The following is a 7,203-nucleotide window of genomic DNA, read 5'->3' on the forward strand; positions in this document are numbered from 1 at the left end:
CCCCTGATCAGTCTCTAGGAAGAATTTACATTGTGGAGGGGGTTCCAGCAGACCAGACCACTGGAAAGGCTCTATATATTTTAAGTGCTCACTACTGTAAGATGGAGGAAACCCTGTGGGCAAAATCACCAAAAGAACCATCAGGGATGAGGATGAGGATAGAGGTAGCTTCAAGAAGGATAAGGCTTGGCAGGAATTCAATGGTTTAAACCTATAATCCCACAATCTGGAGGCAGATGCAGGAGGATTTTAAGTACAGAGTTAGCATAAACTGTGTACTGAGTGCTGGACCAGCCTGAGCTACAAAGAGTGGAGAGGAGGGTGGAAGAAAGAAAAGGAAAAAAAAGTAATGGCTGTTGTGGTACCCATCCCTCACCACCCTTGTGCCTCAACATTCCCACAAGCATGCTTTAACACAAGCACGTGTTAACACAAGCACATACAAACAGGTTCACAGAGACAAGTCTTACTCTTTTTTTTTTAATCAAAACTTCCTTTATTCTTTTAAAGAAAAAAGTGCTGGCCCTCACTTAGCTGCCAATTTGTGTGACAAATGTCAGTTATACTGATGTCGTGTGAGATAAACCAGCTTTCTTTCTCACCCGTCCTGTCTCCCTCTAGTAGATGTCTCCCCTTCTCAAGTGAGTTCGCCTGCTCCGCACGAGTCAGGCCTGCTGACCCACAGTGGCATCTCGCCTAGGCTCGGCAGAAGCACTCCTGTTCCCACCCAGAGCTGCAGTACACGGATCTCGGCCCACTTATGTGGGAACCGTTTCTTTCAATGGCTCACCTCAAGCCCCACCTGCCCAGCCAGTCTCCACCATCTGGAGCTGCCTCATGCGCTTCACCTTCTTGCCGCAGAGAGCAGCCCTAGGAAGGCTAAGATAGAGATGTAGCCGCAGACCTCACTCCCAGGCCAAGCAGGCAGCTTTCCACCTTTGATTGGCCAAGGCGCTTGTTCTCTCCAGGGCTGTTCCCTCCGCTGTAAAATTAGAGTGTTACATTGTAGCCAGGATTAAAGGAAGGATGTGGGAAAGTGTTAAGCACACTGCCTAGCGCATAGCAAGGGCTATTAAGTAGCTAGCTTAACGATAATTCCTTCCATGTGACCTTGGATAACCTTGAAGCTATTGGTATGACATTATGACTGACCATCTTACTCTGAGACTTAACCAGGACCAGGACTCTGAGTTCCCTTTGAGCCCTGGAAGGTCACCCTGACGAAGTCCCCACCCTCAATGCCACCTTTCCCCCTTGCTTCCCAGGGTGCTTCCTGCTCTGTGACCTCAGCTAACTCAAGTAATGAATAACTCAAGCACATAATGTCCCTTTGGATTGTACTGGGCTGGGCTTTTGTTCCAAGGCCCCTTAGGTGCAGGGTGCTGTAGCAGCAGGTGGAGATCAAAATGTGTGTGGTTCTCAGAGGGTGGGGTGCCTCCAGCAGGTGCAGTGTGCAGCTGGGTGTGGACCATCGGGACCTAAGAACCCTGTTCCCTGGTTACCTGTAGATGGTCACTGGAGGAAGAGTACTCGGTTCGGTGGAATGGCTCAGTCCCCTTTCTGTGCTGAGTAGGGAAGAGAGATGGTTCTGGCATCCTAGGATTGGCGCTGCCCAAGGTTAACAGTCTGTGTGGGTGGACAGAGGAGGAGCACTAAACAGAACTGACAGCAGGGGACTGAGGGAGGGCTATCCGAGTGGGGATGACAGATTCCAACTCAGAAAACAGCCAGATGCGCTTGTCATTGATGCAGAATGTACCCGGAGGCAGACACGGGGTCCAGCAGGTAGAAGCAGACAAGCTATCCCTGCCTGTAGCAAGATGGCCATGCAGAGACTGGCCTGAGAGGAGAGACAGTGCCTGTCAACGCTAAGATTCTTCTGCTCCAAACCGGGGAGGCTAAAATGGATGCGCCTGCAAAGGAAAGAGGGTGACTTTGGCAGGCTGCTGGGGAGAACCAGAGCTGAAAAGAGAAGTCCCTGAAGTGATCCACTCTCTTAACCCCTCTGCCGAACAGAATGCAGCCGGGCTCTGCAGAGGCTGTGGAAGACTGAGCTGCCAAGCCCACGTTCACACACACACACACACACACACACACACACACACACACACACACACACACGCTCATGCACAGCAGGACTCTTTTCGGCCAGCACCAGGGTATTTTTAAGTCCCGAGTGAAGGGGCAGAAGGGAGGAGTTAGAAGGTGACTCATTCTGGCAGCAGGAGCTATGTGCAGTGCAGAGAAAATGGCTCCGTGGCAGGGTGTGTGAAAGCAGCCCAGATGTACCACTCTGTAGCTGGGGGGCTTGGGAAAGGCTGCGGACTGATCAGAATGGCTAGATAACACCCGGCCAGAGGCAGGGTTGAGTGCCCTCACCATCCATCCCAGAAGGACACCTGATTAGTCCACGGGGTGTCACTCTGCTTTTTAATGGACCCCTTCATGTTTAACAGAAAAACAAACTGTCCTCTGTAACAGCTAGCCCTTGGATGGTCAAGAGGGGACGAATAGGCACTTTCCTTTACTGCTTTCGTCTGTGCTCTTTCTGGCACTCTCTATATCCCTAGGTCTGAAATTGAATCTATGACCTATATGAGAAAATGGTATAAAGATAACCAATAAGAACCCTTTAGCTGAGAGACCAAGGCCCTGGTAATCCCAGTGGTCCAGAATTACTGACAAAGACAATCAGAAGTTCAAAGTCATCTTCTGCTGGATAGTGAGTCTGAGGTCAGCCTGAACTACATGAGACCTTGCTTCAAAAACTCAAATGGACTTTTTAACCTTGGCGCTATGGTAAGTTGGACTTTTACGTTGGAAGAACAGGATGCTGCTTGTCTTGGATACTGGGTACTGATGAATAGACTTCCTAGCCGATGAAGCCACACATCAGTATAGTGAGGCACGCTAGGATTCTCTGACTCCCTCCATATTAATGTGTATATGGTGGAGGTGGCCGTAGCAGAGAGAAGGGGACACATAGAGAATGACGTTTGCTTTGTTCTGGCAGAACAACAGAGATGCGTGGTGTCCCCAAAGAGTGACTCACTGGCGTGTTTGGGAGGTGGTAGGACAGAAGACCGGTGAGTTAGTGGTGCCAAACTATTGCTAGAGCTTCCAGGCCATCCGAGCTGCTTTTGTGTGCGACTCCAGTGAAGGCTGAGTTGGTTGGATTTAATTTCCCTTAGAAAATTTTCACCAAAGGAGCCATCTTTTTTTCAGCTTTAAAAATAAAGTCGCTGTGCCGAGCATGTAGTTCAGTGGTAGAGCACTTTTCTAGATGCATAAAGCCCTATCACTGCTGCCAGAAATGAGGAGGAGCGTCAGTTGGGAGTAGTGACAAGGTAGTCCCAATTACTGAGGAGGTTAAGAGTTGGGAAGGTTGCTTTAGTCCAAGAGTGACACCTTTCTTAAAATAAATATAAATTAATTCATTTCCACAATCTTCCATCTGTTTACAAGGCAATAGCAGTGGAGGGGCTGGAGAGATGGTTCAGCAGTTTGGAATAGCATGCTGTTCTTCCAGGATACCTGAGTTGGGTACCCATCCCCCACAACAGGCAGTTCACATTCTCCAGCTTCTGGAGGATCCAGTGCCTTTGGCCTCTGCAAGCACCTGCACTCACATGCATGAACCTACAAACAGGCTCACATGTATGATGTGTTTATCTAATTATCAATAGAAACTTTATCAATAGAAACTCAGGGGTCAGATATCAGGGTAAGAAACCGATTGATCAGAGAAGAGGCGGAGAAGTGACCAGTGACTCTCTCTCTCTCTCTCTCTCTCTCTCTCTCTCTCTCTTCCCCTCTCTCTCTTTTCTCCACACCAAAAAAAAAAAAAAGGCTGAGCCTTTCTCTCAGCCCCTCCCCTCCCTACTACTTCCTGTGTCTCTCTATCCGTCCCCATTCTTCCAAAACCTCTGTGGCTAATTTTGGTCAGCTAGTAGCTAACTCCACCTTCTGATTCAAAGTAAACTTTTCTGACAGTCTCAGGAGTGTCAGAGTACGATCAAAATATTCCTCAACACATAATTTTTCTCAGGCAATAATAGTGGGCATCTTTCTGAAAGGCTAATCTGAGGAAGGAGGGTCCTGCTAGAACATTCTCCCACTAGAAAGGTTCCAGGGACAAAGGTAGATGAGTTGAAAAGATGGAGTATTTTATGACCCTCTTTGTATTTTTTTTTGACCCTCAAAGAAGACTTTTGTGGTCTTCTAGAGATCAAAAAAGATGTTTCTTTATGGTAGACTTAAGCTTCAATTTCTAACTGCAGATTCAGTCAAAGGACAGGCGGTAATGGTAGTGACAATGGGTAGACTCTCTGTGTTTAGCTAATGTCAGAGGTCCTCTGGTTCAAACTCTCATTGCCGAGTAAGTAAGGTCAACCACTCTCCAATTAAATGCCTCCAGGGACTGTCAACTCCCTATCTGCACGCTCCCCACAGCCAAACATCCGATGTTTGGGAAATTCTGAACTAAACCCTAGCTCCTCGTGACTTCTACTCAATCTTAGTTCCTCACTTGCAGGATCAAAAAGCAAGCCTTGTACATCTCTGTATATATTGAAAACAACCTTCCAATCCCTAATTTTACACAGTTTTGTTTGGCTTATTATATGCATACACACATATACATATATTCATAAATGTTTATGTGTACTTGCATGGGTCTTCACTCTGGTGCCCAGGGTGGCCCAAAGTGGGCATTGCATCCTCTGAAATTGGAGTTCCAGATGGTTGTGAACCTGCATATGGGTACTGAGAATGAAATTTGGATCCTTTGCAAAAGCAGCATTAACATTTGAGTCATCTCTCCAACCCCTTGGTGTATTTTTTTAAGACAGGCTCATACTATATAGCTCTGGCCAGCAGCTCATTATATCAACCAGTCTGGCCTTGAATTCACGCCTGCCTCTGTCACCCCAGAGCACAGAAATGTAAGTGGGGCTCCACCATGCCCAGCTCATTTGCATTTTTAAAGAAAGAAAGCCCCCATTTCTTCAGTCTTTTTGTGAGATGTAGTCTAACCTCTTGCATTCTTCTGAACAATTCTGATCTATTTGTGCCTTTCTTAAGAAGTCATTCTGGTTCCAGGGAATGTGATGTCCATGAAAGCTAATGCCCATTATGAACCCCAGAATTCACCCAGGATAAGACTGACTATGTCCCAACCAAATGCTGCTGTTTCACCCCTGACTTCCTTGGTCCTCATCCTCTGCCTACAGTTTGTATGGCCCTGCCGTTCTCCTGATCCTGCAGGTGTAGTTCCCACTTCTAGTTAGCAAGGCTTCACTTTCAGTCTGGACTCCAGGCAGGAGTCAGGTTGGCACAGTGCACATTTTTCCTAGCAGGTCATAGGTTGTTGGGAAGTTTAAGCCTTGACTGGTATGGCCTAGGTTCCTCCCTCCTTTGTGGCCAAGACACTGAGCAGAGTATTCTATGAGACTGAGTTGTCGCTGAGCCACACAGATAAGCAGCCACAGGCAAAGGGCCCCATCCATGTGTCACCTCTGGTGTGGCCCCTTTTCTTTCTACAGAACTGTACCTTTGTAGGTCACTCTAGATATGTGTTTGGGAAATGTAAGTGTGACACTACCCACCAGTCCCTGCTATCCATCCCTATCAATCAATTAATCACACACACACACACACACACACACACACACACACACACACACACACACACTCATACAACAGACAGATAATCTACCAGGTTTGTAAGAAGAAGGCTAATGTTCAAATGCGGGTGGAGAAAGCCTACGTAGGTAAGGTGACTACAGAGTTGTAGTGGGGCTATTCTCAGGGGCCTCAGGCCCAATCCTGGCTCATTTTCTATCTTAGGATCCAGCTTGGGTTGACTTAGAGAAACAATCATGTATGATGACAGAAATACCTTTGGGAGAGGAAAGAAGGGAAGGAGGAAGGGAAAAAGAAAAGGAGGACTCTTGCGATCTTATCGGTTGGGGTATGTTTAACTGTGAATAACAATTTCAAGACAATGTTGCCTTCAGTGACATGAGATTTTATTTTGCTTTCACACATTCAGAGGTTGATGACCCAGGCCAGGCCAGTGGCTTTATCCACTAAGCGCTCAGGGATCCCTGCCCTTTCCAGCCTCCCTACCATCCCTCCTGTTGCTTTCGTAGCCCAGGATGGTGTCTAGGTCATCAGTCATCATATTCTTGCTGGAAGAAAGGATAAAGAAAGACGAAAACGGACACCAACCGCCCTTTATAGAAACATCCATCCTAGAAACTGTCTTAGGGCACTTGTGTTTCCATCTCTTTGGTCAGAACTTGGCCACAGGACAACACCTAGGAAATGAGACGCTAAGAAATGTGATCCTTATTCTGGGCACTATGTCCAGCTAAGAACGAGGGGTCCCATCACTGCCTGGCCAGGGGACAGAGCCATTTGATACATACTGATCAGCTCCTTAGCTCTTTAGGACTGCCTAGGCTTTTTAAAAATACAAATCCCAGGAGGGCAAACATTGTCTAACACTTTATTCTCCCCCGCCCCCAAAAGGATCAAATCCCTTTCTTTGGCTATGAGCACTCTATTACAAGACTACTCTGTAATCAGACTCTCCTTTGGGCCACCAGCTCACAAATAATGGCATGGAGGCCTATTACTAATTCTAAAAATTTGGTCTTAACTTAGGCAAGACCCACTAGCTCTTCTAACTTAACCCGTATTTCTACTCATCTATGTTCTCTCCTGGGGCTTTTACCTCTCTCCTATGTTGCGTGTCCAACTTGTTCCTTGTCTACATGGCATCTCCCATGCGCCTAGATTCCTCTGCCTCTTCCTTTCTTTCCTCGGAAACCCCGCCTCTACCTCCTACCTACCTCTTGACAGTTCAGCTTTTTATTGCAGCAATTAGAGCAATGCATCTTCACAAGGTGTACAAATATCCCACAATAGCGCACCATTAGAGAAGCCCGGGCTGCTGGGGCGAACAGACATGGCCCTTGAGCAGCCAGGCAGGAAAGCTGGAAGGGATCGTGAAGAGAGATCAGACAGCAGATGGAGGTGCCACCGTCTCTTTGTCAGCTGGCATGGACATTTCTGGATGTCTTACCCTCCCTTCCCTTCTCAGCAGAACGCCCAGCCTCTCCCAGCCTCTTCGGGGGGCTTCTGGGATTTAGACAGCTGTCTCCCATTCTTAGCACAGGCTGCGGTGACACAGGATGT

The sequence above is a fragment of the Microtus pennsylvanicus genome, chromosome 10 (genome assembly GCF_037038515.1).
Source record: "Microtus pennsylvanicus isolate mMicPen1 chromosome 10, mMicPen1.hap1, whole genome shotgun sequence".
Taxonomy (NCBI): domain Eukaryota; kingdom Metazoa; phylum Chordata; class Mammalia; order Rodentia; family Cricetidae; genus Microtus; species Microtus pennsylvanicus.